We start from the raw sequence: 15,255 nt of genomic DNA on the forward strand, positions 1-15,255 counted from the left end.
TGACAACGAGATTTTCAATTTTTTGGACGACATATTTGATGTTTTCAACAACAAAAATGACAAATAATGTGAGTAAATCGTCACATATCTTGTTTGAATAATTTTGGAGTTTAAATTTTATCGATTAGAAAATAATTTCAGATGTTTTTGGTTTAGGATTTTCGGATTCGAACAATTGGTTTTGTGACTTAATTTTTGCTTGTTTTGGATGAATTAGTTTAGGGTAATTGTGTTTTAATAGGTGTAAAATCGTTTGTTGTTGAAATGGTAGTCAAAAACTGAGATTTTGGTTGGAAAATACTGATTTTTCATGCTGGGCATCACCTTGAGGGAAAAATTTCAACTCGAGGAATCCTGGGTTTGATAAATATCCCTCGAGTTAAATTGATACCACTAGGGAGGGGGGAATGCTATATTTTAAATAGTAACCACATCGGGAGGTCGATGGGAGAACCTTAGGGGAGGGAAAATTGTGCTTTTTTGAACAGTATCCCATGGGGGAACCTCGGGAGAGGGGGAGAAGTTTAGATTTTTTAAGTACTGGAACCCATGGGAGGGGGGAATTTTAGTTTTTAAACATTTTGGACTTGTGGGAGGAAAATTGTTAGGGGGCAAATTGATAGTTTTTCCCTTATAGGGTTTATTGATGCATAGTTCTTGAATTTCATGTCTCTTTTTTCTTCTTCTAGGGTATTTCGATGTATAGTTTTTAAATTTCAGATTGATTTTTTAATTTTTGTTATTCTAGGGTTTTTTGACTTATAGTTTTCGGATTTCAGATTAGTTTTTCGAATTTTGTTATTCTAGAGTTTTTTGACATGTAGTTTTCGAATTTGAGATCTGTTATTCAATTTTTTTCATTCTAAGATATTTTGATGTGTAGTTTTTAAATTTCAAATCGGTTTTTTGATTTAAACCATTCTAAGGTTTTTCGATATGTACTTTTTGAATTTTAAATTGGTTTTTGGATTTTTGATATTCTAAGGTTTTTGACGTGTATTTTTCAAATTTCAGATCGGTTTTTTTATTTTTGTCATTTTAAAATTTTTTTATGTGTAGTTTTCGAATTTTTGGTTGGTTTTTTTTATTTTTGTCATTCTAATATATTTTGACATGTAGTTTTTGAATTCCATATAATTCTCTTTGCCTCACACGCCCCTACACTTTACTTCTTATACAAAATTCCATGACCGATTCTTTATTTGCTTTTTATGCTGTTTCGTTTGTTGTCATTGAATTGTCCGAATCAGTAAGGCACCATGGAGATTCTTTTGAGTTAATTGAATGTCAATACTCAATTGTTGTGTATGGAAAGTTGCTAAAGAACTTTGAAAGCCTGACTTCTTTCTGATGTCCTTAATTTTATGATCCTGTATAGCAGTTTTCTTGTTTTATTATGCTCCAACCTGGGATATTGTTTTGTTATGCTTCAATTAGAATAGGCGTGGTATCTTGTCTGTGTTTTTTATCGGCATGTATCCTCTCATTTATGTTTCTTATGCACCCCTTAGATGATGCTTTGAGACTGAATAAAGTAAATATAGGATAAGATAAGGTCTTAGCCTGGATTTTAAGAAGTTGCATGAGGAAGGGGGAGAAGCTAGAGCTATCTACATAGGGTTGTCTTTAGATTGAATTAAAGTGTATCAGTCTGTTGGGAACAAAGCAATGTGGTTGAATTTTTGATCGATATTTTAGTTAAACAAGTAGGACTTAGCAGACAGGACCTGGATTACATATTAGAGGCTGTAAAAAGTGAAGAGGATTTGGAATGTAAGATATGGAGGCACCTGACAAAGTTGGAGTGTTATGAGTTACACAACTGATCTTATTCCTAATATTTTGACAACTTTGGGAAAACACTGAAAGACCATTTCTTTTAGCTCACCATTAAGAGATTATGTCGATTGCATTTCTTTCAACGACGTTTTGATGATAAGTTATGATCAAATTATGTAGTGAACTAAGTAATCAGATGCCATTGAACCCCATTAGGAAATCTCAAGTTCTGAACAGAGCCCGGGTTTGGCCCAGTGTAGTGGAAATTACATTTTGGTGGATTCAAATCGATCCTGGATTAAGTTCCACCTCGACACAAGTTTAAGGGTCATTGGTGTCACCATATCAAAGTTTTTTTCTTTAGCAATTCATTTTTCCAACTAGTATTTTTCTCCTTCAATTTTTTTTAATCTTTTTGGTATTACTATTCACCATTTGAATTGGCTATTTCAGATTTGATTTGAGTTTGGATTAGTATTTGTTTAGATTCAGTTTGAATCTATCCTTGTATTTTTTAAAAAAACTTAAGCTATTCTTTCTTTTGTACCGGATGATAAATTATTTGAAAACAAAAAATAAAATCAATAATTTCTTGAGAAATTTATATATTGGTTGAAAACAATGGTAGGCAAGGCAAGCATATTTTGGTAGGTCAAGTTTCCCAACGACTGCCACCAACTTCTCCCTTCTGTTGGAAAATGCTGTAGTACAAACATAAATTGAAATAAACTTATGGTAACTTATTGATTAGGTAATGTTATTTTCTGTTTCTTCTACCAAGGAATATCTTGTCCATAGCAAAAAGAATAAATAGAATCATGAAGCAATCCAAGCAATTCCAAAGTTCCATCGTCAATATTGGATTTAGCCATAAAGAAAGGATGTCATTATTATGACCCTGGGGTGGATACAAACCAATCGAGTTTGAACATTTTCTAGTTTAAGATTAGCTCAAATTAAAAAAAAGGTGGTATGAGTTCAGCTTAGTCCTTAAGTTTGAAGCTCAATTTGAGCTCCTAATTGTGATTTATGGTTTGAGTTTATGATTCATTGGCAAAACGATATTTTACCAAATAATGGGCAAAAAAATATCATTTTGATTATTTCTAGATATAACTCAAGTCAAACCACAAATCGAGTTCAAATTGAATCGAGTCATCTGTTCAACTCACAAGCTATATCGAGCCAAATGCTCTCTACCTTGAGTTCGATCTGATTTAAAAAATGAGTAAACTCTTTTGACTCAAACTTGATTTGAATTTGCCTTAAACAAATTTGAGTTAAGTTTAATTAAGCCGAGTCAATTTTCAAGAATGAACCAACTTATTTTGGGTCCCACCCTAATTTGAACCCTAAAAGGATTGTTTAATTTCATAAGAAATCGGTTTATTAAAAGATGTAAGTTTATACAATGAACTATTCAGAGTAATACTATATATGTAAATATTCTCTTACTAATGTATACAAACAAATTGATGTGTCTTTATAATATTGAGTAATTTGATCGTTTATTTTATCTCGAATTCAAAATCATCTAATCAAATGATGATATGAGATGAATTCGAGCTAAACTGATTTAAGCTTGACTCGGTGTTCTATTATAAAAATCAGACTCGAGATAGGGTTACCTCAACTCAACTTGAGTGAATTGATAACAAATTCATTTTCTTTAATAACTTTTCTGATAATTAATCTTCTTTATCATCTCCGATAATCTTTCATTTTCATCTCTAATAACTCTTTTTTTTATTCTTTCAACTTAAATCTATCCTTATTAATAATACGTCAATTTATATCTATTAATATTCAATGTATATTTATGAAATATTTATGTCTTGTTAAAAAATAATAAATATGATACATTTCAAACTTTTTAAGGTGATCAAATAAACCTCAAATACAAAAAGATACGAAACAAGCGAAGATGCTTAAAAGAATTTGTGAATCTGAGAGGACTGTCAACTTTTATCGGCGTGGCTATCTTTCCAAAGAATAAAGAGAACGAACAAAAGAAAGGCACAATACAAACCAGAGGAAGACAAACCATTCATATTCTTACTTTATTTTTGTGAACGAATCCTAGTATGGACTGCTCAGAATTGAGAATAATTGCACATAGAAGGTGGCTGTTTCAACAGTATATTATTCATGTCGAGACAGTCACCACCGCAGACGCTCTAGAAGAGAATTGCAAGAATCAAACGTGTACATTCAGTGTAAGTGGGGTTGTAATAAACATTAGTTAATCAAAAAGGAAGGCCCCAGGTTGGGTCAACGACGGTTCAATTGACCTAATCAATGATCAAACTGATAAAAAATTAGAAGGTGGTTTTGTTGAATTTTTATTTAGAGGTCAAATCAATAAATACAAAAAGTGATTTTATTATTTTCATTTTATATAAGAACTAAAATAATATATATTTTTTTAAGGAAAGCATAAAAAAAATGTGAAAGGTTGAAGAAACGCTAGGTTTTGTGATAGAAACCTTAGCTGTTGATCTCTTTTTTGGCAACTTTTCTTGGAAAGTCATATAAACCTTGTATTAGAAGTCTATACTTGTTTATCTAAGTTTTATACCTTACATTTGAAATTCTAACACACCATCACATGTCATAGCGCTTATGCTTACACAAATTAGTTGTATGTTAGTTTCCTGCTAACAAGGACAAACCTTGCTAGGGTCAAGAGGGGTCAATTGACCCTCTTGCTGTTGAAAAATTATAAATTTGGTATATGTAAAATATCGTTAACTCCTTGATTTTGAAAAATTTTAAGAATATATTTTCCTTTTATTCAAACCACCCTCCTCCCCCAAAATTTTATTTATGGGTCTATCACTGTCTGCTAACTTTAGGCAAATAGGGCAATACTTGTATCATCATTTATGTTGTATGATTATAACTAAAAGACATGATAGTGACTTTGATATCAAATAATTTGAATTGTGAGATAACCATACATCAAAAGCTAATTATAGAAATTGAAGAGTCCAAAACCATATAAATCATATACCAGAAGTTCATAAATTTTAATATGAGATTCAAGTCTCATACATTATATAAACAAACCTTTAAAAAAAAACACACATATTTCTTGTAATTGAATTTTTTTTTTTTGGCCAAAGGACTTATTCCCACCCAAAGTATGTTAATTTTCCAAGTTCCCACCCCTTGAGTTCAAAAATCTCATTTACCTACCTATAGTTAAGTCTATTAGTTTTAAGGGCAAAATCATCATTTTATATTTAATATTAAAAATAGACTTAAATTTCATTTCATTTTCCCCTCTAAACCCTAAAAACTAACAATTTTCCCCTAACCTAAGTTCTCAAAAATAGCATTTCCCCCTAGGGTTTCCAATTTTTCGAGTTAATTTTTTCAGGCGATGAAAAGACTTATTTGATGATCTCCAAGTAATGTCTTTTACTTTCTGGCAAATCCTCTTTTCGGTGCTGTGTGGTATTGTTGTCATTAGAGAAAGAAGACGACTCGTCTTCATAAGAGCGTTGAAGATGACTTGTCTTCATTAGAGCGTCTTTGTATCTGGATGAAAACAAGTTGTTTTCATTCTCTGATGATGATGATGCTGACATCGCATAATGCCAGAAGAAGGACTTGTCAGAGAGGAAGAGATATTGTTTGGAGATCGTCGAAAAGTCTCTTCGTTGTTGAAAAAATTGAATATGAAAAATTGGAAACTCTAGGGGGAAAATGCTACTTTTGAAAACTTGGATGGGAAAAAATTATTAGTCTTTAGGGTTTAGAGGGGAAAATGATATAATTAACGGATTCAGTTAATTTTAACTGTCTATAGGTGGATAAATGAGATTTTTAAAGTTAAAAAGTGAAAATTTGAGAAAATAACATACTTTGCTTGAAAATAAGTCCTTTGTGTTATAAATATAATATAAACAAATTGCAAGATGAGTTAATTGAAGAATGGGAACTATTATTTCATTAAACCAAGGCTGCGAAAAAAAGAAGAAAAAAGTAAGAGTGAAGAAACAGGGGGCAAGAAGTAGGGAGATTTTATGAAAGTGTTCCAGCCAAATGAAAAAAAAGGGTAGGAGCCTTTATATAGCCAATATCTCCTGCTAGCCTTTATTCTCATTTATTGCATTCCCACCAAAGTTTTCTAAATTGTCTGCTTGGCTTCTTCTTCTTCCATTAAATGCATTCCCATTCTATTTTTCAATTTTTACTGTATGTGATGGAAAATCCATCAGATATGTAACACTCTCTATTAGATTTCCACCATTTACAGATAATTATATTACCCTTGCTAAGGAAAAACTCAGTGAGATAAAAACCGAAGCAAAAGAACATAATTATTAAATGTCTTGTAAGTTGGCGTTGGATGTGCTTAAACTGTCTCATTAAAAACCTTACTAGGAAAACCCAATGGGACAAAACCTAGTAAAGGAAAAAATAGTATAGTGCACCTTTTGTCCAATATTTGATAAACTTCAAAATTTTCCCTGATGAATGCTTCCCCTCTTTGTAGTAGGATTAATTTGGTTGCTTGTTGAGCCACCGCATACCGATGTTATACACTAACTTTTCAAATGTTGATATTGGTAGTGTCTCAGTAAACAAATCTGCAAGATTCTCACTAAATCTTATTTTCTTGACATCAATCTGTTTGCTCTGCTAGAGCTCATAAGTGTAAAAAAACTTCAGTAAGATATGTTTGGTTTTGTCTCCTTTGATGTATCCACCTCTAATTTGGGCAATACATGTTGCATTGTCTTCATATAATGTGGAAAAAGTGTCTGTTGTAGAAGAAAGACTGCATGCATTTTAGATAAACTGTAACCATATGCCTTCTTGGTTGGCTTCATGGAGAGCTAAAATGTTTGAATGATTTGAAGAAGTTGCAACCAAGGTCTGTTTGGTAGAGCACCATGATATAGCTGTGTCATTATAAGTGAAAACATATCCCGTTTGTGAACGGGCCTTATAGGGGTCAGAAAGATAACCAATATCTGCATATCCAACCAAACTAGGATTTTTAGGGGATTTAACAAAATAGAATAATCTCAAATCTCTAGTTTCACATAGGTAACGGAGTATATGTTTGATTCCGTTCCAGTGGCGACAGGTTGGTGTAGAGCTAAATCAGGCCAATAAATTGACTGCGAAGGATATATTCGGTCTCGTGCATTGGGCCAAATATAATAAAGCTCTAATGGCATTAAGATATGATACTTCAGGACCAAGTATCTTTTTATCTTCTTTTTTAGGACGAAATGGGTCCATTTTTGGATCAAGAGACCGAATAACCATTGGGGTGCTCAAAGGATAAACTTTATCCATATTAAAGCGTTTTAATAATTTTTCAATATACGTTGATTGATGGAAAAATATTCCATTTGAACTGTGCTCGATCTGCAGGTTGAGATAATATTTTGTTTTCCCCAAATCCTTCATTTCAAATTCTTTTTTTAAATATTAAGCAGTTTTTGAGAGCTCTTCAAGAGTCCCAATTAAATTCATGTCATCAACATAAACTGCTACAATAGCAAATCTCAATTCTGACATTTTGATAAAGACACATAGGCATATAGGGTCATTCACATAGCCCTCTTTTTTCAAATATTCATTGAGGCGATTGTACCACATACGTCTGAATTGTTTTAATCTGTACAATGATCGTTGTAATTTAATTGAGTACAAGCCTCTTGAATTGATCCTTTTTGCTTCAAGCAATTTGTATCCTTAAGAGAGTTTTATATAAATTTCAGTGTTCAAATTTTCATACAAATAAGGAGTAACTACGTCCATTAGACGTATATCCAGTCATTCAGAGACTGTTAAACTGATTAAATATCTGAATGTGATTATATCCATCACAGGTGCATATGTTTCATCAAAGTCTATACCAAGCCTTTGGGAAAAGCCTTGGGCTACAAGTCTGGTTTTATATCTAACAATTTTATTTTTTTCATTTCTTTTTCTCACAAATACCAATTTATATCCAACGGGTTGTACGTCTTAAGGTGTTGGAACTACAGGCCCAAACACTTGACGTTTTGTTAGAGAAGCTAATTCTGCTTGAATTGTTTTTTCCCATTTAGGTCAATCATGTCTTTATTTGCACTCAGCCACAGTACGTGGTTTAAAATCATCATTATTCAGAATTTCAGTAGCTACTGCAAATGAGAATATATCATCAATTATAATTGTTTCACGATTCCACATCTCTCGTATATGAACATAATTTAAAGATATTTCAATATTTTTATTTTCCTGTTCTTTAAGATTTTGTACCACTTTAGGGGTTTGTGCCACTTCAGGGGCTTGAGTCTCTTCAGAGACCATAACCTCTTCTGAAGGAATATTAGAGAGTGTGGATTTTTCAATTATCTTAGGATTATCATGATTGATATTTGTTTGATTATTCGCCTTTTTTTTTTTAGGAATAGTATCTTTCGATCCAATAGGTCTACCACGCTTCTGGCGTAAGGTAGATTGATCAGTCATGGCTTGAATAGACTATTCAACAATCACATTGATTCTTGCTGGTACATTAGTAGCTGGAACATGTGATCTTGTCACTTTTGTCGTATCTACAAATGCATCAGGCATTTGGTTGGGAATAATTTATAAACGTACTATCCTCTGTACTTCAGTTTCACTTTGGGATATGCGAGGATCTAAATGAGACATGGTAGGTATATACCAAGTAAGTTCATGCTTAACTTCAGAAGACATTTTCTTTTTTCCTAAAGAAGGGAAAGTTGTCTCATTAAAGTGACAATCTGTAAATCGTGCAGTAAAAAGATCACATGTTAATGGTTCCAGGTACTTGATAATGGATGGTGAATTATATCCAACATATATTTCCAAACGATGTTGAAGTCCTATTTTTGTGCATTGAGGAGACGCAATAGGGACATATACAACATAACCAAATATTCTCAAATGAGATACATCAGGTTGGTAACCAAGGACTAATTGTAGGGGAGAATATTGATGATAAGAAAAAGGTCGCAAGTGAATTAACGTTGCAACATGTAATATAACATGTCCCCACATAGAAGTAGGTAATTGACTTTTTAATAATAAAGTGCATGCAATTACCTGAAGTTGTTTGACAAAAGACTCAGCTAATCCATTATGTGTGTGGACATGCGGGACTGGATGTTCAACCTCAATCCCCATAGACATGCAATAATCATCAAATGTTTTGGATGTAAATTCATCAGCATTATCTAGCCGTATTGACTTGATCGAATAATCTGTGAAATATGTCTTTAATTTGATAATTTGTGCTAACAATTTAGCAAATGCAACATTTCAAGTAGGTAATAAACAAACATGAGACCATCGTGCAGATGTATCAATTAAGACCATAAAATATCGAAATGACCCACTTGGTGGATGAATGAGTCCACATATATCCCTTTTAATCCTTTGCAAGAATGATGGGGATTCACCTCAAATTTTAGAGGGAGATGGTCTTATTACTAATTTGCCTTGAGAACAGGCGATGCAGAATTGTTCATTGGATGATAAAATTTTATAATTCTGTAATGTATGTCAATGTGAATTTTCAATAATCCTACGCATTATTGTAGATCCTAGGTGGCCTAAACGGTCATGCCAAAGCATAAATGCTTTTGGATCAACAAACTTCTGGTTCGATATTGCGTAGGTTTCAATTGCCTTTATGATTGTATAATACAATTCAAATGATAAAGCATACAATTTTTCTAGTATAAACCTTCTTCCAGAGGCATTATTAGTTATATAGATGAATTTTATATCATTTTCATTTATGGTTTCAAGATGATAACCATTTTTCTTTATATCTTTAAAACTCAATAGATTTCTCCTGGATCTATTTGAATATAATGCATCATTGATGCTTAATTTGGTCACATTGTTTAACATAATTGTGGCTCTTCTGGAGCCTTCTATCAGATTAATTGATTTTGATATGGTATGTACTTTAGCTTCAATTAATGCTAAAGTTGAGAAAAATTTCTTTTCCTTGAGAATTGTGTGCATTGTTGCACTATCCACCAAACACATGTCTCCCACATCAACTTTTGAAGTTAATGCTTCAATTTTGGAGTCCATTTTCTTTTATTTAAAAATTACGTTAGTTATAACGTACACAAAATATTGAAAGGAAGATAACATGATACTGAAAGATAAAATAATATTTATAACTCTAAAATATATATGATGGACTTATAAAAATTTTGGGCATCCTTGTCACTATTCAAGTGACCCATATTGTTATTCTTTGAAAGAAGATTTGAAACATCAAGAATTATTAGATCGACAGGATCTAACTTATTAAAAATTTAATTTTTATGAGTGCTTAATATAGATCCACCCAATGTTTATGTGTACTACAGGTACACCACCAATTATATTTATAACCACACTTATTATTTTGTGGTTTACTCTGCATTATAATTTACTTCATCTCAGTCTTAGTCTACTTCTGGTAGTATGTCTGAGATTTTCTATTATTTCTCACATCCATGATACTCATACTCATGATAATTACTTCTAGTAGTTGTGTTCACTTCAGGGAACGATGTATAACGAGAAAATATTAATTCAGAATTTCTTTTTCCGATATTCCTACTACAGGAGCATAAAATAAAATGTGAAAAATATTTTATCTTCCACATTCAGGAAAAGATTCTGAACATTGCAGAGTTATACTAAATTATAGAATCATTGAGAGTATTATTAAATTTGATGTTCAAATCTATCTTTCAAATTTCTTCACAAATTTAATGGATTTATCATTATATCTATATTTTGGCTTGCAATCCTTTAGGGATATGATGCCGAAAGATAATAGTCTTGTATTTGTCATTCTGGGACATTTTATTTGGTCAATTTTTCAAGGCTCATCAATTATAAGTAGAGAATCATGTAAAAAGCCCATTTAATATTATCCATCCAATTTTAGGAACTTCAGGTTCAATTATTGTTATATTTACAAAACTTCTGGTTTTGTAGACAATATATATGAGTTAATCTTTGAAACTTTAGGTTCAAATATTATCTCATATTTACAAAATAGCTAATTTTGTAAGAAAAATATTGAGATTAATTTTGGAAGCTTCAGGTCCATATATTATCTCATATCTACAAAACTTCTTGTTTTGTAATTAGTATTCAGAATATTATAATACATATTCTGATTATATTTTGGACTTCAAGTCCATATTTTCACACTTAATGCAAACTTCAAGTTGCAAAGGTGATATCATTATTCTAAAATAAAGACTTTGGTGAAACTTGGAACTTCCGGCCCATATATATGTATTTTCATGATTTTACAAACTTCAAGTTGTAAATCGTAAAACTTGGGACTTCGGGCCCATAGATATTGTCACGATTTTACAAGCTTCAGGTTGTAAATTGGATATAAATAAAAATAAAGATTCAAATAAATAAAGATATAAATAAATAAATATTTAAATAAATGGAATACAATAAAAATAAATATTTAAATAATATCAGAACTTCTGATCCAGATTCTTGGTTTTTGTAAACTTCAGGTTAAAAATGATATTTATGACTTCAGGTCTAAATTTATGATTTTATAAACTTCGAGTTACGAATGATATTTAGGATTTCAGATTCAGATTCTTGATATTCAGGACTGCAAGTCTAGATTCATAATTTTGTAAACTTCAAATTACAAATAAGATTCAGAACTTCGGGTCCAGATTTATGATATTTCAGACTTCAAGTCTAGATTCATAATTATGTAAACTTTAGGTTACAAATAATATTCAGGACTTTAGGTCCAAATTTATAATATTCTAGACTTCAAGTCTAGATTCAAGGGTTTCAGGACTTCAGGTCCAGATTTACAATTTTGTAAACTTCGGGTTGTAAATATGATACAATTATAAAGAAAAAATAAATAGAAGCATAACAGAAATTAAAAGATAACTGAGATATCACAATTGGGATATTTGTATTTATAATATATGAGCAGTATAACGATATAATGGAAAGATTATGATATGCCTAAGCTGATCGTACTGATAACTTGTTATAAATATAATATAAACAAATTGCAAGATGAGTTAATTGAAGAATGGGAACTATTATTTCATCAAACCAAGACTGCGAAAAGAAGAAGAAAAAAGTAAGAGTGAAGAAACAAAGGGTAAGAAGCAAAAAGATTTTATGAAAGTGTTCCAGCCAAATGAAAAAAGGGGAAAAGAGCCTTTATATAGCCAATAACTCCCGCTAGCCTCCATTCTCATTTATTGCATTCCCACCTGAGTTTTCTAAATTGTCTGCTTGGCTTCTTTTTCTTCCATTAAATGCATTCCCATTCTATTTTTCAATTTTTACTGCATGTGGTGGAAAATCCACCAGATATGTAACACTTTGGTTGTTTTTTCTTTATTTAGCAAGACTTTTCACCAGAGTGAACTTTTCTTTGGTTGGTAAGAAAAAGCAGATGTTTCACATTCCCCTTTGATTGGATCAACTATCAAGACTCAAACAGAGCAAAATATCCATGAAAAAAGCAGCAAACACATTACTGGTATTCACATTCTCCCTAGATTGGAACTAAATCAAGTTGGTTTGATCTCAAAAGTTGACTTAATTTAGTTTGATTTAATTTAAATTTATTTAAATTGAATTTAAATTAAGTTCGAATTGAGAATGTCAATTTGTTTTTTACCCTAAAACCAACTTAAACTCAAATCGAATTCAAACTAAATCATTTTTTATTTGAACTAGAAGGTGTTGATTCAATTCAGTTCGTATCCACACCTAGATTCAGCAAAATTATTAACTTCCAAACCTTAATCTTAACATTTATTCCAAATCATAACAATTTATACTAATAATGTCGACTTCCTCCCTCGCAAAGAATCACCTAAAAGAAGTAATGTTGAAAGCAAATTAATCACCTTAATTCATATTTGTTATGATTAATGTTCAAATAAGTGATTGGATCTTTACAATGCAAAATGACTCCAATATTTTTCTTGAAAAGAGAAAGAAAAGTAGAAAAAAATGTCAGATTCATAGGTTATATGCATGAAAGTTGAATCATATATCATATTATATATTTTGTAGAAGTATATTATATTGTATCGTATGATATACTTTAAAAAAAAAAAAATTCTTGTTTATCTCATCATTTTTCTTAGAAAATATAACAAACCCCTTAAAGTTTTGAAATTTCTTAGATATACATTTTTTCATATAAGAAAGGTGTATTAGTCCGTATTAGTGAAATTATTGATATATACTAATAAATATTATATCATATAATATCATATTGTCTCGTACTAATTTTCTTATATACCCGAAGATATGTGGAGTTTTCTACTAGTATTGTATTGTATTATATGGCAATAATATAAGATAAATAAATCATAAATATATATCTATTGTTAATAAGATTTTTCATCATCAAACAAATGTCTTTAATTTAGATTTTTATGCAAAAAATAGACAATGGTACTAGCACTGATAAGAGGCCATAAATCAATCCTGTAATCTATTATGCTGTGGTATAAATGAAAATTTAATAAAAATATGACTCATGTTGTAAATATAAGTTAAACAAAATAAATGAGACTTGAAGTAAAGAAGATAAAGGAGAATTGAAGGAAGAATTGAGAGAAAAAAGTGAAAGAGATGGAGAGTAATTTTTACGTATAAATCCGGATATTTCAATTACAAAGGGAAAGGGACTATTCATAGGCATTCTTGCCGCCCCTCAAGTCAAGAAAAATGGCTATATTTTCTAAAGATAATTTGCAAGGCATTTAATATGTTTAATTGTCATAAATACAATTAAATGCCCTAAGAATGACTTAATTATAGACAAGGGTGTTAAGAAGAATCGACATATTTTTATAAAGGTTTTTCAATACATTGGAGGATAATTTTTAGAGATAAATTATAAAAATATTAAAAGATAATATTAATAGTAGTTAAAATCTTTATAGATTGTATATAGTTATATATTATGTATTTTATTAATAATAAATTAAAATAATTTGATAAAAAATTAAAACAATATAAATATTTTGAATAATAAAAATAATAAATAATTTTATATTAATTTAAATCAAATTGGATGAATTTAAATATTTAAATATAATTTTAATTAAAAATTTTTAATATAAAATTTAAATTAACACGTGGAAAACTACCAAGTCATTATAATCCACAAATAAGAGCGGGAATGGAAGGATGATTAAATGGATAAGAAGGACAAGAAGCACCATGTGGCGTATTATCACGTGGCCCACAATTGCACGTTATGAAACTTAGAACCAGACAAGCTTTGATTGTCTCCTTGATATTAAACAATTATCTTATCTTCAGTTCACCCAACTTTTCCTGCACTATATTCCTGTGTACGCATCCACATTTGAAGTCAATGATCCTTCATTTTTATAATCAATGTTTTTTTATTTAAAATTGTGATTATTTAATTAATTATTTAGACGATATAAATTATAATTAGATATTATTTTTTTAATTTAAAATTATTTAATTATATATTATTTAGATATTTAATTAGATATTTATAATTTGGTATACATAATTTTATTATTAATTTTTATTTAATAGTAATTTTTGAAATTTATAATTAAAATTAAAAATTATAACATTTGTGGGACTCGTTTCTGATAGAGGACAAGTAAAGCAGTCTCAACTCAATTATTAAGATCATAAGACATCGGGGCCTCATGATATTCCTTTCCTTTAATTCATTCTTCGGGGTATTAAACAAAATTATTACTCAATAATTTCTTTATGAAATGACAAATATGGTCACGTTTTCAGTCACCTTCCACTAAAAGATAAGGGGTGTAATATAATGGGCATCTAGGATGAAATTATATAATCCCATATATATATATATAAAATTTTAAAGTAATGATATACGTATAATTTTTATATAAAAACAATTATATGTTATCAAATAATTGAATAATTAAAAATTAAAGATAAAATAACATATAATTATATGATGTGTCATTATGTGTGTGTATATGTTATAACCGTTTTATTATAGGAGTAATGCTATTATACTTATTTTTTAGCACATAAATAAATACATATATGATGTGTCATCATATAATTAAATGTTATTTTATTTTTAATTTAAAATTAATCAATCACGACTATTATTTTATTTTTAATTCAAAATAACTCAATTACTTAATGACATATACCAAATGTATATTTATTTATACATTCAAAATAGGTACACTAATTTTATTATTACTATAATTATATAATTTTCACACTTAAATATCGATGAGGATTCTTTAAGGGTTGTGCTAAAATTTAACTTATTGGAGTTAATGGCCAACTCTAAGTTGGTTCAGATTTATGACACTAGTTTGAAATTGATTTCAACTTGTTTGAATGGTGAATAATACTTTGAAAAAAAAAAATCAAAGAAGAAAAAGTCATAAAAAAGGAAGAATTGTTCAAATAAAAAAT

The sequence above is a fragment of the Mangifera indica genome, chromosome 13 (assembly GCF_011075055.1).
Source record: "Mangifera indica cultivar Alphonso chromosome 13, CATAS_Mindica_2.1, whole genome shotgun sequence".
Classification (NCBI taxonomy): Eukaryota; Viridiplantae; Streptophyta; class Magnoliopsida; order Sapindales; family Anacardiaceae; genus Mangifera; species Mangifera indica.